Here is a 14,523-nt window from a genome sequence, read left to right on the forward strand (position 1 = left end):
CTGGTAGGGAGGGGGAGTGTATTTGCACCTGATTGGCTGCCTTCATAGGTTTCACTTTTGTTTTCAATTCATTCAATCCTATGGCCAAATAGGCCCATAGGAATGAATGGCGAATACCGATTCGGTAAATACCGATTCGGTAAATACCGAGTCTCCGATACCGAATTTTACCGAATCGGTAAATATTACCGATTTTTTTCCTACATTCCATTTACCGATTCTGAAATACCGATTCAGTAAAATTCGGTATTTTAGAATCGGTAAATACTATTTACCTACATCTGGCCCTAAATGGCTATGTAAATCAGTGATAGTTCAGTATATAGACAATGTATTGATTGCCCCCAAACCTAAGGCAGATTGTAAATTGGAAACAATGGCTCTATTGAGCCATTTGGCTGAAAATGGTCATAAAGATTCTCCAACAAAAATGCAGTAATGTCAGAGAGAAGTCATTTATCTTGGACACCACATGGAGCAGCGTGTAAGAAAAGTCTCAAAAGAAGGCATTTCTGAAATCCTGAAAATCAATCCACCTACCTCTCAGGGGGAGGTTCAGATGTTTTTGGAAATTGTTGGATACTGTCGTCAGTGGATTCTGAACTTTTCACTGACTATAAGACCATTAGTGAGATTGGCGTGCAGTGATGTGCAAGAACAGGTACCATTTGACAAAGAATGCATTGAGGCGTTAAAGAAAGTGAAAGAGAGCTGATGTCATGCGCCTGCACTTGGGATTCCTCACTATAACATGATTTTCATCCTGCTTTGTCATGGGAAAGATGGGTTCGCACTTTCAATCCTTGCCTAGTAACATGGACGGCTGATGCACTCAGTGGTGTATTTGTCTGCTGCGTTGGAACCAGTAGCAGTAAGTCTCCCAGGTTGTCTGAAATTAATTGCAGCTGTTTGTTCGGCAATGGAACAAAGTGAAAGAATTGTAATGGGTCACACTTTAATTGTTTATGTCCCACATTCAGTTTAGATCCTTTCAACAAGAACAAGGACTCAGCACATGACCAATAGTAGGCTGACTGCAGAAAGAGGCTTATCTCAGTTTGAAATACAATAGCACTCAAACAGGCCTTAATAGCTTGTCCGAGATAGCCCACATATAATTGGCACAGACACACAGTATAGCGGACTGGCATCTGTCAGACATCCCTGGCCTTAATCTGTAGCCTTACGTCCTCTTTTCATTAAATACACCTCGTGTATAAAAAATAAGCGTGGCCTCTGCCTGGCAGGTAGATATATGCAATCTTAAGAATAGGTGTAGCGGCACCTACAGACTCTCCACATGCTCTGTCATTAAAGTTTGTTTAGAGTGCATACAATACATGATTACAATAATGACCCTTAATGTGCTCACCGTACTTGTGACATATATGCGATTTAAATCAGCGTTCAAATAAACTGGCCTGTTTTAATATTAGTGTTCAGATACGAGTTGCTAATAAAGTTTTGAGGTTTTTTATCTCAAACTCAACGCGTAATTAAAATAGTCACAAAATAGGTTTTCTGCATCTATTCATTGAAAATGACACTACGCAATAGGCGCACCCTGACTTTATATGCACTTCATATAATAAATATAATTTTCTTGTAGTGTAAGTTCGAGTACACTACAAGTCCCATCATGCCCTCTTTTGGAGGTGGGCTTTAAATACAGGAAGTGCCTGCGCGGCCATCTCTTGGGAGAAAACTTTGATCACACCAGTGGCGTGCTGTTATTTCAGAGCAGGTAAATGCCAGGACATGCTTTTGGTCCATTTAACGCTCAGAATCTGTTTGAATGCTCAGACTTTTAGCTACAAGCGCTCACACTTATTTTTTCGTTTTTTTGCTAACACAGGACGGCCAATTGAGAGCATTTTTTCTAAAATGTTCAGAAATTTAAAAGGGAACAGAAATACACCATTAAGGTAGGCAAAATTACTCCTGCCCATTCTGGTATTTTTTTAATAATGCATGCACTATGCGAACAATGTAATCATCAGGCCCACCACTAAAACAACTTTCACTATTGTTTTAGGAGCTTATACGTATGGTGGTAGACTACATATAAGTACGCTGGTTGGCAGCAGTCGACAATAGCAAGGTATGCTTCATGTAGTACTGGGTTACGCTTTAGTAATGAAACCACGAGCTGGTTTGAATTACTAATATAAAAACTTCTCAAAATTTCTTGTAGGTTGTCCTGCCTGGCCACACTTAAAATAATTGGTTTGAAACCCCTTTACGCCTTAATGCCCTGCTCTACTTACAAACAAGTTTGGTATGTAGCAATTTTCTTTCTCAGCCCATTGCCTTAAAAGAAGTTTGGTTTTGAGGAGTGATGAGTAAAATATTTTCTTTGCATCTTGCAGATACAAAGAATAAAACAGCCCTGATGAGAGATCAGCGACATTGTGCCTGATCTCGAAACGCGTCGGCACTTTCATAGGGTGGAATAAAATGCCATCTTCACGATACTAGGACCGGCTGGTTCAGTATTGATTTGTTTAAGAGCCATTCATTTGCTTATAATTCCCTCTTGGATTGGTTTTCTCTATATTTTTCTCATTTTTTGATTGTAATGTTTGTTCTAATGTTGTTTGCGATGTATTCTTAGTTTTTTTGTAATGTTTGATGCAAGGAATTTTCTTTTTTGTATTGTGTAAAGAATTTGTTTTTCATGTATGTACAAAGTATTTATAGCTGTGTAAATATTTAATGTATTGTTCGTTTTCTGTCATGTAGCTTGTTATAACTTGAAAAAGATTTTTAAAAAAACATTGACACTAAGTAAAGTGTCGAGGGTGATCACAATAAATTGATTGTTCCCTCTCAAGAAGCTTGTGGAGATTTTGTGGTTCGGGCAATTTGTGTTACATATTCTATAAAGGGTCTAGCCCCCACCACTTGTTTATGGATCTATCCCCTTTTGTTCATATATCCCATAAGGAGAGCAGATAGTCTTGCAGTTGCCAAGTTATTGTTGAGGGAGTTGATTCCAAGTGTTGGCCTGCTCAACTTTAATGAAACAGATCATGACATGCATTTAAAAAATGAGATCCTAGAGATAATGTACACATCTTTTGATATCAGGCATCGGTTCGTTATGGAAAGTGGGGCGAATGTACCAGAAAATTTGGTGCTGGACGCGGAGTACGCCAGGGGTGTGTTCTGGTACCATTTTTATTTCTTGTATATAAATGGACTTGAGCATCGTCTGCTGCAGGAGTGCAGGGATATGCCTAGGGTTGGTAAAAGATCAATCCCTGCACTCTTGTATGCAGATGATGCAGTCCTAATGGCACGGTCTCCCTTGGCCCTACAAAATTTGATAACATCCTTTGAGAAGTTCATGTTGAGTTTAGATTTAAAAATCAATTGTAGTAAAACCTTCTCCATGAACTGTGGCATAAGAACCGGAAAGTAGCTGAGAAGATTGTTCATAAATAATGTTCCTCTGGAAAACACCTCCACTTTTCCATACCTTGGTATTTTGTTCCATGAGTTGGGGGTCTGGACAAGTGTTGTTAAGGCCAGAACTCTTTTGTTCTAAAAAACAATAATGGCCTTAAAGAATTTTATAAAAAAGTTGGGCAAGAAACAATAAGAGAAATCCTAACTATATATAATGCCACTTGTACATCAGTAGCACTGTACGGCTCGGTCTCTGGGGGTATTTGAACATAAAATCAATTAAAATGGCCGAAAATATGTTTATGAGGGATGTCCTGACAGTACCACAAAGTGTTGCGACTTATATCTGCCACACTGAACTTGGACAACCTCATATATCAGATATAATTAGAACACAACCCATCCTTTTGTGGCATAGGGTGTGGACAACGAATGAGTGTGTTGTGAATCGGGCCATGTTGCAGGATGTGCTAAAATTGGAAAATGTGGGTAGATTTGATTGGCTAGATCACGTTAAACGTTTTCTTACTGAAATTGGTTGCCAACAATATTATGACGATCCGCTCACAATGGTTAATATATCCAAAAAATTGCTTAATAAATTGTGTATGGAATACTTGTTACAAAACAAGTCGGACAGTGGACCACTCACACATGAAACTAAGCACCAATCCAAATATCTCCAAGTTATTCAATTTTCAGTAAACAAGCGTGCATTTTCCATATGCTCTCTGTCCCAAGAGCATTACCCAAAACCTGGGAAAAAGTCAATTTTTGTCCTAAATGAAAAAGCACCGCTACAAAAGTGAGCATCCGCCGATCGTGGGAGATTAATAAGTCTTTCAAATGTTTCTTTATATAGACGCTGAGTCGTGATGTACAAAATTCAATATTCTTTTAATGATCCATTTATAGACAAGACACCAGCCAACGCGTTTCGTTCTGTCACCAGAACTTCTTCAGGGCGCAATCAATATTTCCAAAGGTGTATAGTATGCCAAAAGGATTCCTTTTATCCGTTATGTTTCATACGAGAAGATTATCTGTATTTGTTTATCCTGCTACAAAAGGCCCGATAGTCTGGGTGCTTCAGGTGATTCCCGAATTTGGATCTATATTTCTTGTTGGTATTTGATAAACAAGGTTTTAACCTTGTGTATTCGCAGTTCGTTCAGCGTTGTCCAAAAATCCCACCTCCTATTTCTTTGGTAAAACCATGTTGGTATCTCCTTTCGGCAGTTGCCTGTTCGGTCGAAAACGGCATCTCGATATCCTGACGCACTATCGTCTCTATTGCTGAATAGAGACGATAGTCAAATGTGACTTCTCTAAAGTTTCTGTTTGAAGTACCTAGGGGATGGGGAGGGAAGAGTGCTGGGTTTTGCAGGGGTGGGGGGATTTTCGCCGCCTAGTTGGGGTTGGGCAGGCGTGGGAGGGCACTGTGAGGAGGGGTTGCGGCACTTTCGAGAGCCATATGAACGGGGGTGCTACACTGTGTTGTTTTGTTGGGGGTTTTGTTGTTTTTTTGGCACAGCTGTGGCAAGGCATGGGGAGATCGTATTCCCTACAGGACAACTCGCTACAGCCCTTATACAGGCTACTAACATACAGATGACACCACCCTGGGAGCCCCTAGATATACTGAGGCTGATGACCTGAAATGTCAGAGGTCTCAAAGACCATCGTAAGGTCAGGAAGGTCCTACAATATCTCTCCAGACATAGAGTTGACGTTGCGCTCTTACAGGAGACGTACCTCCACCCAGAGTGTTAATGGGTAATGTACACACGGCGGGATTCACATCACATGCTAGGGGGGTTTTGACATGGGCTAACCCTAAGGCACCACTGACGTTGACACCACTGGAGACGGACAGGGAGGGAGGGTACACTATTTTGAAATGCCGTGGGAAAGACATGGAGATCTGTATTGTGAATTTGGCCCTAACTAGACCACCCTGCCTTTTATTCCGATTTGACAGATAAGGTTCTGGAGTGTTTGGCGGGCTCTGTCCTTTGGGGGATCCTAATATGGTAAGGCATCCCAATATAGACAGATCGGACGGCCCTGATAGATGCCCCTCGGCTTCTGCCAGGGCGCTAGAGTCATCAATGACATGTCTGGACGTGAGAGACGTGTGGAGACACCGACACCCAACTCAGGGAGGCTATACTCACTACTCAGCACCACATAATATACACACTCGGATTGACTAATGGCTAGCCATGACTCACTTAACTCACAATGTACAGGCTTGCAAGATATTGCCACGCACATATTCAGATCACTCACCCCTACTGTTGACGATTGCCACACCTAAGAAGCGTATCCCACCATTTGCTTGGTGCTTTCCTCCTTATTCCCTGTTGGACGACCCCTTTAAGGAGGAGCTGGCCACGGCCATTGAGCAGTTTTTCGACACCAACGTGGGTACAGTGGACTCGTGCCAGACAGTCTTTGAGGTCTTTAAGGCATACATCGGGGGATTGCCATTTTGATCTGGGGTCGGCTGGAGGTCCTGGAGAAAAAGCTTAAGGAGTTGGAGGCTCGGCACCTAACAGACTGCAGTGATGCCCTCACGCAGGAACTTGCCCGCACATTGCGCGAATATCACGAAGAGGCGGACTCTGAAGTAGAACACCTGGGAAAGTATGCCACTGCGAGAACCTACAGTGAGGGGGAGCACCCCAGGATGGTTCTTGCGCAGTTAGCCAAGCAACGCAGGAATAGAGTAGTGATACCGGACATGAGGGCCTCACCGACGGACGAACCACTCTCTGAGGATCAGGTGGCAGAAAAGTTCCGTGAGTATTACGCCTCTCTGTATGCCTCCCGAGGGCCCGCTCTGGAGGAACGCATACTAGATTACCTTTCCCACATTGAGCTGCCTTGGTTGTCAAACCTACATTGGGAATTTTCGGTGCCTCCGATCGAACGGGAGGAAGTCGTTTGGGCGCTGTTGGCTATGAGGGCTGGCAGTGCGCCGGGAAGTGATGGCCTTACCATGGCCTTCTATAAGGCTTTTGCAGATCTTCTGGTGCCACGGTTGCTAGAACTGTTTGAGGTCATAGCGGACTCCGGAGCGATGCCGCCTACTATGCGCGAGGTGATACTAGTCGCCATTCTTAAACCGGGGAAACCCCCGGGAGATTGCGCCTCGTACCGACCGCTGTCGTTACTAAACATCGACGCGAACATATTCGCCAAGTTGATAGCAAACCATCTCAGTCCCATGGTTAACTCGATGGTGCCCCTGAACAGGCAGGCTTCATTCCCAATCGCAATCTCACTTATAATCTTAGGACAGTGTTCGCAGCTTTCCAACATACGGGCCCGGAGGTGCCTGCAGTGGCAGTCTTTTTAGAAATGGAAAAGGCCTTCGACTCCGTTGAGTGGCCTTTCATGAGACAGGTCTTAAGTCAAATGGGTGTGGGAGCGCTGTTCCTTTAGCTATTAACGACACTGTATACTTCACCCACGGCTCGCATCCGGATTGGAACGTTGACCACAGACCCTATTCAAATCAGCAGGGGTAAGAGACAAGGATGCCCCCTATCCCCCATACTCTATGCACTCATGGCCGAGCCCCTTGCATGCGCCCTAAGGGAATACCACGAGCACAGGGGCATACGATTCCCCACATACAATCTGACTGTGTCTACGTACGCAGACGATACCCTCTCATCTATTCGGGACCCGGAGGACCACCTTTCTAAGGTGTTACGAGAGGTGGTCTTGTTCAGCTCCCTTTCTGGTATCCATGTGAATTGGAATAACTCTATTATGTTTCCACTAACACCGGCTACAAAGAGGGTGGTTCCGGAATACCCACTTCAGTGGACTACTGAAGCGGTGCGATACCTAGGTATACGTCTGCATATGGACTCGCAGGTAGTACTGATGGAGAACTATGGTGTGGCCATCATCAAACTGGAAGATGATATCGAACGGTGGATCGCTCTGCCATTGCCACTGATGGGAGGGATCTCCCTCATTAAAATGATGGTGTTACCTCATTTCTTGTTCCTGTTTAGTAATATTCCTATGGTGCTGTCCAAATCATTCTTCCAGCAAATACACTCGTTGATGGTTCGTCTGGCCTGGGCTGGAAAACAGCCGAGGGTGGCGTTGAAAATTCCCACCCGGCCATACTCGGAGGGCGGCCTGAACGCCCCGGACCTAGGGCCAGATGTAGGAAGCCCTTTACCGGTCGGTAACGGCCGAAAATCGGTATTTTCGGCCGCTACCGACTGGTATTGAGCTTTCGGGATGTAGGAGAGCGAAAATAGTCCGAGTCGGTAAATTTACCGAATCGGTAAAATACCGAATCGGAAATAATACCGAATCGGTAAATTTACCGATTCGCAACGGTTTGCGATTCAGTAAATTTACCGAATCGGAAAATTTACCAAATCGGTAAAGTTACCGAATCGGTAAAATACCGAATCGGTAAATAAGAAGTGGTAAAAATGGATATTGAGATGTAGGGAAGCTCTGAAATACCGAATTTGCCTGAAATTCGGTATTTAAGAGTCGGTATGTACCATGGATTGGAATCAGGTGGTAACCAGGTGGAACCTATAAAAATGGACCCAAAATGCACTTCTGTTTGCACAATGGCGGCATTTTATGTCATTGCAAGACGGCTACGGCTACAGGAGGAAGGAGAGAGGGAATGGCAGAGAGAGGAGCAGGTCTACAGGCAGAGGGTCACCTTGTTCATGCTCACTGAGGCAGAGATACTGCAGAGGTACAGGTTGGCCCCAGACACCATCTTGGAGCTCATCAGGGACCTCCAACCACTGTTGCAGCACACTACCCCAAGGGCACATGCAATTCCACCACATGTGCAGGTGCTGTGCAGCCTCCACCTGCTTGCTTCTGGGAGCTACCAGAGCGTGGTTGCTGCGGTAGGTGGGGTGACCCAGAGCAGCCTGTCAAGGTCTTTCAACAAATTTCTAGACGCCATGTTACACAGGATGGAGCATTACATATCTTTTCCTGCTACCCATGCTGAACTGGTGCAAACAAAATCTGACTTTTACCAGATGGCTCGATTTTCCAATATAATTGGCTGCATAGATGGCACACACATTCCCATTTGTCCCCCTGCTGCCACAGAATATATCTAAAGGAACAGGAAGTCAACCCACACCATCAATGTGCAGGTGATTTGCAATGCAAAGTGCGCCATCACCGACATTGTGGCAAAATTCCCTGGGAGTACCCACGACTCCTATATTTTTCAAAACAGCGGCATCTATGCACAGTGTCTGACCATCATAATACCTATTGCAGTAAGAAGTTCATGTATGCATGTGAGTAATGTATTATTCCCTTTTCCTTTTAGGAGACAGTGCATATGCCCTCCGCTCATTTATACTCACCCCCTACCTCAACCCCTCAACACCCAGCCAAAGGAGATATAACCGGGCCCACAAAAGCACACGGAATGTTGTTGAACGGACCTTTGGCATCTGGAAAAGCAGATTCAGATGCTTGCACAAGAGTGGAGGTGCAAGGCAGTATACCCCCATCACCTGCTGTAAGATAATTGCTGCCTGTGCCATGTTGCACAACCTTGCTGTTAAGAAGGGTACTGAGGTGGAGTTGTCTGACTATGAGGATCATGACGATGACATTGCTGTACCTGAAACACAACCTGCTGGAGTGACAACACCAAGTGATGGTAGATACAGACGCGAGGAGATTGCACGCAACTATTTCTGAGTAAGTAATGAGACACAGACAGGTTGTGAATGAGAAGAACGTAATTTAATGTTGCCACAACGTTCATGCACTGAAGTGCAACAAATCAAACATAATAAATGTGGGGACTGCATGTCCTGGGTTACTTCACCCACACCGGCAAAGTCACTTGCGCCCGCGCTTCCCAGAGCCACTGGGATGTTGGTCACTGCTTTCCGCATGGCCTGCAGCCTCAGCTGGGCGTGGGGCTGCTCCTACGTGGCTCAACTACAGCGCTTGCCAAGCTGCTGCGGCTACTGCTGTCGTCTCCCTCTGCCACATCCACGGCAGGATTCATTGCAGTGTGTGATATGATCATGGCCTCGAGGGCACTAGTGATCCTGGCCATGCCCCTGGTGACCTCGGCCGTGTTTTGTGTGAGGCTCTCCTGCATGTTAATGCCTCTACGGCATAGCTGGGATGTGGCAGCGGCCAGACGATTCATGGCCCTATTGTGGACACGGGCGTCCCTGCACCTTGTGTGTTCCAGGCTGTCCAGTTTTGAGCACAGCTGGGTGATGGAATTGCTCATTTGCTGCATTCCTGCAGCAAGGTCGGCATTTGTTTTTGCTACCTCCCTATTGGTTTCCACAATGTCACTGATGCCCTTCCCCATGTCTCCAATTTTGTCATTTAGGATCCGAAATTGGCGGTGGCAGGCCTGTATGGATTTCCCCTGCATGCGTTGTATGCGCACCATGCTCCCCTCCATCCCACGGAACACAGTGCCCTCTCCAGGTCCACCTGCACTGCTGGGCCTGCGTTGCCGTCTGCGCGAGGTGAAAGACTCAGTGGTGGGCTGCAGTGCAGCAGGACTCACTGATACAGTGGCTTGAGCCTCACCCTCTGCTGCCTCCATCAATGGCAGTGGGGCCATGACTCGCCTCCTGGCTGGTGAGGGTGCAGGTACAGACAGTAACAGTGATGGGGAGGTCTCAGGAGAGAAAAGCAATGGAGGGGATTGTGAAAGGTGTGGGGAGTGGGGAAACTCGGGGGTCTGGACTGTCTCCTCTTCCTGGGAGATGGCAGTTGTGTCTTCTCCCTCCTGCGAGGCTTGTACATGGCTTGGCCCTGCCTCGTCACTCTCCTACCTCGCTGGTGCAGTCCCCTCTGTTGCTGTGGCTCGACTGCCTGATGTTGCCCCTAGGTATAAATAAGCGTATGTCAACTGAGTGCTACTGTGTCACAGTCACTACAATAAATGCTTTACACAGTTAACTTTCATTTTTCTGCTTTACTTTCACTGCCTTGCTGATGTCTGTGCAGTTACACATGGTCTTACATTAGCTGACTACATTTCCCATAATGCATTGCTCCTGTATAGTGCTAGCAGTACTGGACTGGGGTTGGCCTGTGCACAAAGGGTTAGGGGAAGCAGGTTGGTATGGGGTGTCATGCTGCGAATGCGTTTTACCTTTTCCTGTAGTTCTGGCTGAGCTGTCCACATCTCCGAGTCTCACAACACTGTCTGGCTCGATGGTTGAGGCCACCAACTCCTCCAGGTCAGTCAGGGGGGGCGCTGGGTTCCTGCCTCCACCGGTGACACCAGCCTGCTTATATAGCTCTGACATCTTTTTTTTTGTGAGGCTCCTGATGTCATAGAAGCGTTTCTTCAGGTCATCAATGCTCCTGCTTGTGACTCCCACTGCATTGACCCTTTCTCCAATAGCAAGCCACATCTTGCGTTTTGCTGACTCAGGTACAGTGAGGGAGTGCCTGCCAAATAGTTGTTCGTGGACTCTCACCACCTCCTCCACAAGTACCTGCAGCTCCATGCTGCTAAACTTAACTTTCCTTTTCCTCTCTGCCTTCTGTCTCTCACTGCTGCTTGCCTTTTTCCCTGTTGTAAACTCCCAAAAATCACTCCCTGCTGCTCTGTGTCTCTGCTCAGCTCTGACTGCCTTTCCAGAACCTTCTAATGAGTTGCAGCTGCCTGGGTAGCCACTTCCTGGTAGGGAGGGGGAGGGTGGTAGCACCTGATTGGCTGTTTTCATTAGTTTCACTTTTGCTTGCTTTCCGATTCGGAATTTACCGAATCGGTATTTACCGATTCGGTATTTACCGATTCGGTATTTCCAATGCATTCCTATGGGCCTTTTGGCCCATAGGGGTGAATGGGAAATACCGATTCGGTAAATACCGATTCGGTAAATACCGATTCGGTAAATTCCGAAAGTCCGATACCGATTTTTACCGATTCGGTAAAAAATACCGATTTTTTCCCTACATCTCATTTACCGATTTTTGAATACCGAATCGGTAAAATTCGGTATTTAAGAATCGGTAAAATCAGATTACCTACATCTGGCCCCTAGAACTTTATTATCGGTCTGCACAAAGCTCGCATGCCTACCACTGGATCCATGGCCCAGAGAATATCCTGCATATACGCATAGAATCTATTGTAGCGGCCCCTGTCCCCCTCCCTGCGTTGCTGTCCTGACCTCGGGATCGCCGTACTGGTCTTCTAGACTCGCTGAATTCGGTCACACACGCTTGGCACCATATGATGGACGTACAGGCTTGCAGCTTGTTGTATGCCCCGAAGGCCCTCCTGGCTTGGTGCTCCTGGCTGGCTCCATGTATGGACAAGGAGGTGTTGGCTGCGATGGGTTCATTGAATATACACAATATGGGGGATCTTTTCTCGGAAGGTACCGCACGCTCATAGGAAGAGATTGAGATGGAGGACGTTTCCCATCCGCTATTGCTACGTTTTCAGTTCTACAGGGTGAGGCATGCGCTTAAGGACCTTCTAGGGGAGGACATGATGGAGCCCCCAGAGGTTAGGGCCTTAGCCTACGTTGTTGACGCTAAGTCCCCTGCTAAATTGGTACCCAATCTGTATCACATTCCCCTCTCAGAAAGGACGGCGGAATATGCTAAACCTCGCTTGGAATTGCAGAGTGACTTAGCTATAGACCTGACAGACGAGAAATGGCTATACTGCTGCTCTAGCACAAAGAGAATATCACTCAATGGCCATCACAGGTTGATACATTTTAAATTCCTGAACAGGGTTTACTATACCCCGGAAAAACTTCACAGATACGGTCTTCGAGAGAGTCCTCCCTGTGATAGATGCGGAGCGCAGGTGGCAGATTTCCTACATGTGGCATGGTCTTGTTCAGGGATCGCCTCTCCTTTTGGTGCAAGGTATACGAGGAAGTGAATAGGGTCACTGATTTAACTCTGTCCCCGGAACCCTTATTGGCGATTCTGGGTTATTCTAAACCCCTCCGGAAGGATCTTCGAAGGTTGGTCATTATGGCCTTCCTCCTAGCCAGAAGGTGCGTTGCGCTCTATTGGATGTGAGGCCCTGTCCCGACATTGACGCAATGGACTAACGAAATGATATATTGCAGCACACAAACTGAACTATACAGCGAACTGTTGCCCCCACGTAACAGACCTAAAAACATTTGGTCACTGTTTCTGGACAAGAGGCCCACACAGGACACATCAGATGTAGTGGGTACAGACACACATACATGGGTGGGTGTTTTGACTGGGGACGCATAATTACTTTAGTGGAGGATATACATCATGCGCCTGCACGCGTTTGGACAGGCTGCATACATGGAGATTAAAGGTGTTGGCCCCGGGTAGGGTCCCCCGACCAAGATGTTCTGACCTCTGTAGATCTCTTGTTGTCATGCTGTGATGGTATACACTGTGGCTGTGTTTATGCAATAGGTGTTATCTGTTGAAGGTTTGCTTTGATACTTAAACGATGTAAGCATTTTCCTATGTCGCGATTTGATGCCATTGTAGAAAGGTGTAGTGTGGCTCAATGGTTAGTATGGTTAGAGCGGCAGACCCTGATGCAGAGGTCTAAACCGGGACCAGGGTTCAATTCCCCACCTCGGCGGAACTTGGGCTCAAAATTCCACGGACCTGATAATTCTCGCCTCTGTGCCTATTCCAATCATGGAGTTCCACTCTGCAACTCTGGGCAATAGCTTGCTTAATCTCCACAACGGCGCCCACAACGCTAAGGATGCCTAGCCTCCACCTTGGGGGTGCCCAGGAGTGGACACCTCACAGGGAAAGCCAGGATGGGTTCCACAGCGGTATTGGTACAAGCGCCTTGAGACCCTTACGGGTGAGTAGTACGCTATATAAGTATCAATTTACATTTTACAAATTACATTGTCTTCTATGCCTGTTTATTTTCTGAAATGCCAATAAATACGCTTTAAAAAAAAAAAGCTATAAGGTGTCATAGGCTCAATGCTGGGGATTGGATTGTGATTCATAAGCATGTCCGAAAGGGCTGCCTGGATGAAAGGTGAAAAGGTGAAGTAGTGAATGAAACTGATGAATAAGACACACAACACACAGAGGATAATGAGGGACAGATTTATCAAGAATCCATGCAAGGACGCAAGCCACCTTGCTGTGCTGCATGAAAGGTAAAGGGCAGGAATGTGCCGTATTTAACATTATATGGCACATTCTTATCCTTACCTTGCACTGGTACACAATGTGCTGCCCAGTGCCAATGCATGCACCCTTGCACCATGGTGCATGTGGTGCAAGGTTTGTAGTAGGATGTTTTTGTGCAGAAAAGGACACCTTCCTGCCCAACAGCAATCCTCTGAGGCATTTTCCTCTTTCTATGTGTGCTGCAGAATGCAGCGCACATGGAAAGAGGAACAAAGTAGGAGAAATAAAGATAGGGGCATATTTATAATTGAGTTGCTTCGCCCTTGTGCCACACATGGTAGACGCAAATACTAAGTCAGATTTATCAATCCACTCAAGGCCACCGGGCGTGGCCCTGAGTAGCTTGATAAATCTAGAGTAATGCAACACTTCGCAAACCACTGTGTTGCGGTACTCTGCCCCAGGGAGGCGTTTCATGGGTGGAACATTGGGGTTCCCAAACATCCACCAGGTTCAGGTCAGAAGGGGGGAGCCGACAGACACCGGAATGGGGAAAATAAAAAATAAATAAAACCATTTTTTAATTTTATTTACCCCGTTCTGTAGTCTTTTGACTCCCACCCGCCCCTCCCCACTTCCCCACCTCTCTTACCTGAACCAGCCACACCTGACATCCACCCTTGGATTCTGGCGCATTCCCGTGCGCACGCATGGAGTCTGCCTTCTAGCTCCATAGGTGTCTGGACACCACAGTCCTTCTTCTAATACTAGGATATCACCCAGCCTAACCCGGCTGTAGTTTGACAACCGCCGGAATACTTCCGGTTGAATTTGGTCGAGCCGCGACATTGGAATTCCATGAAACACGGAGATATGTAAGTTAAACATGTAGCATCGTTTTTATAACGCGCAGGAATAACATTGTTAGCGGCCAGGAATTTAACTTCAGTCCTTTAGGGTGACTTTAACTGCGAA

General features: G+C 46.3%; 1 long non-coding RNA gene across 2 annotated transcripts in view; it reads left to right on the plus strand.

Moving 5' to 3' along the window:
• The window catches only part of LOC144753459 (uncharacterized), a 294,163-nt gene that overhangs the window by 10,457 nt on the left and 269,183 nt on the right, over window positions 1–14,523 (plus strand). The window lies entirely within an intron of this gene.

Source organism: Lissotriton helveticus, chromosome 5_1 (genome assembly GCF_964261635.1).
Source record: "Lissotriton helveticus chromosome 5_1, aLisHel1.1, whole genome shotgun sequence".
Taxonomy (NCBI): domain Eukaryota; kingdom Metazoa; phylum Chordata; class Amphibia; order Caudata; family Salamandridae; genus Lissotriton; species Lissotriton helveticus.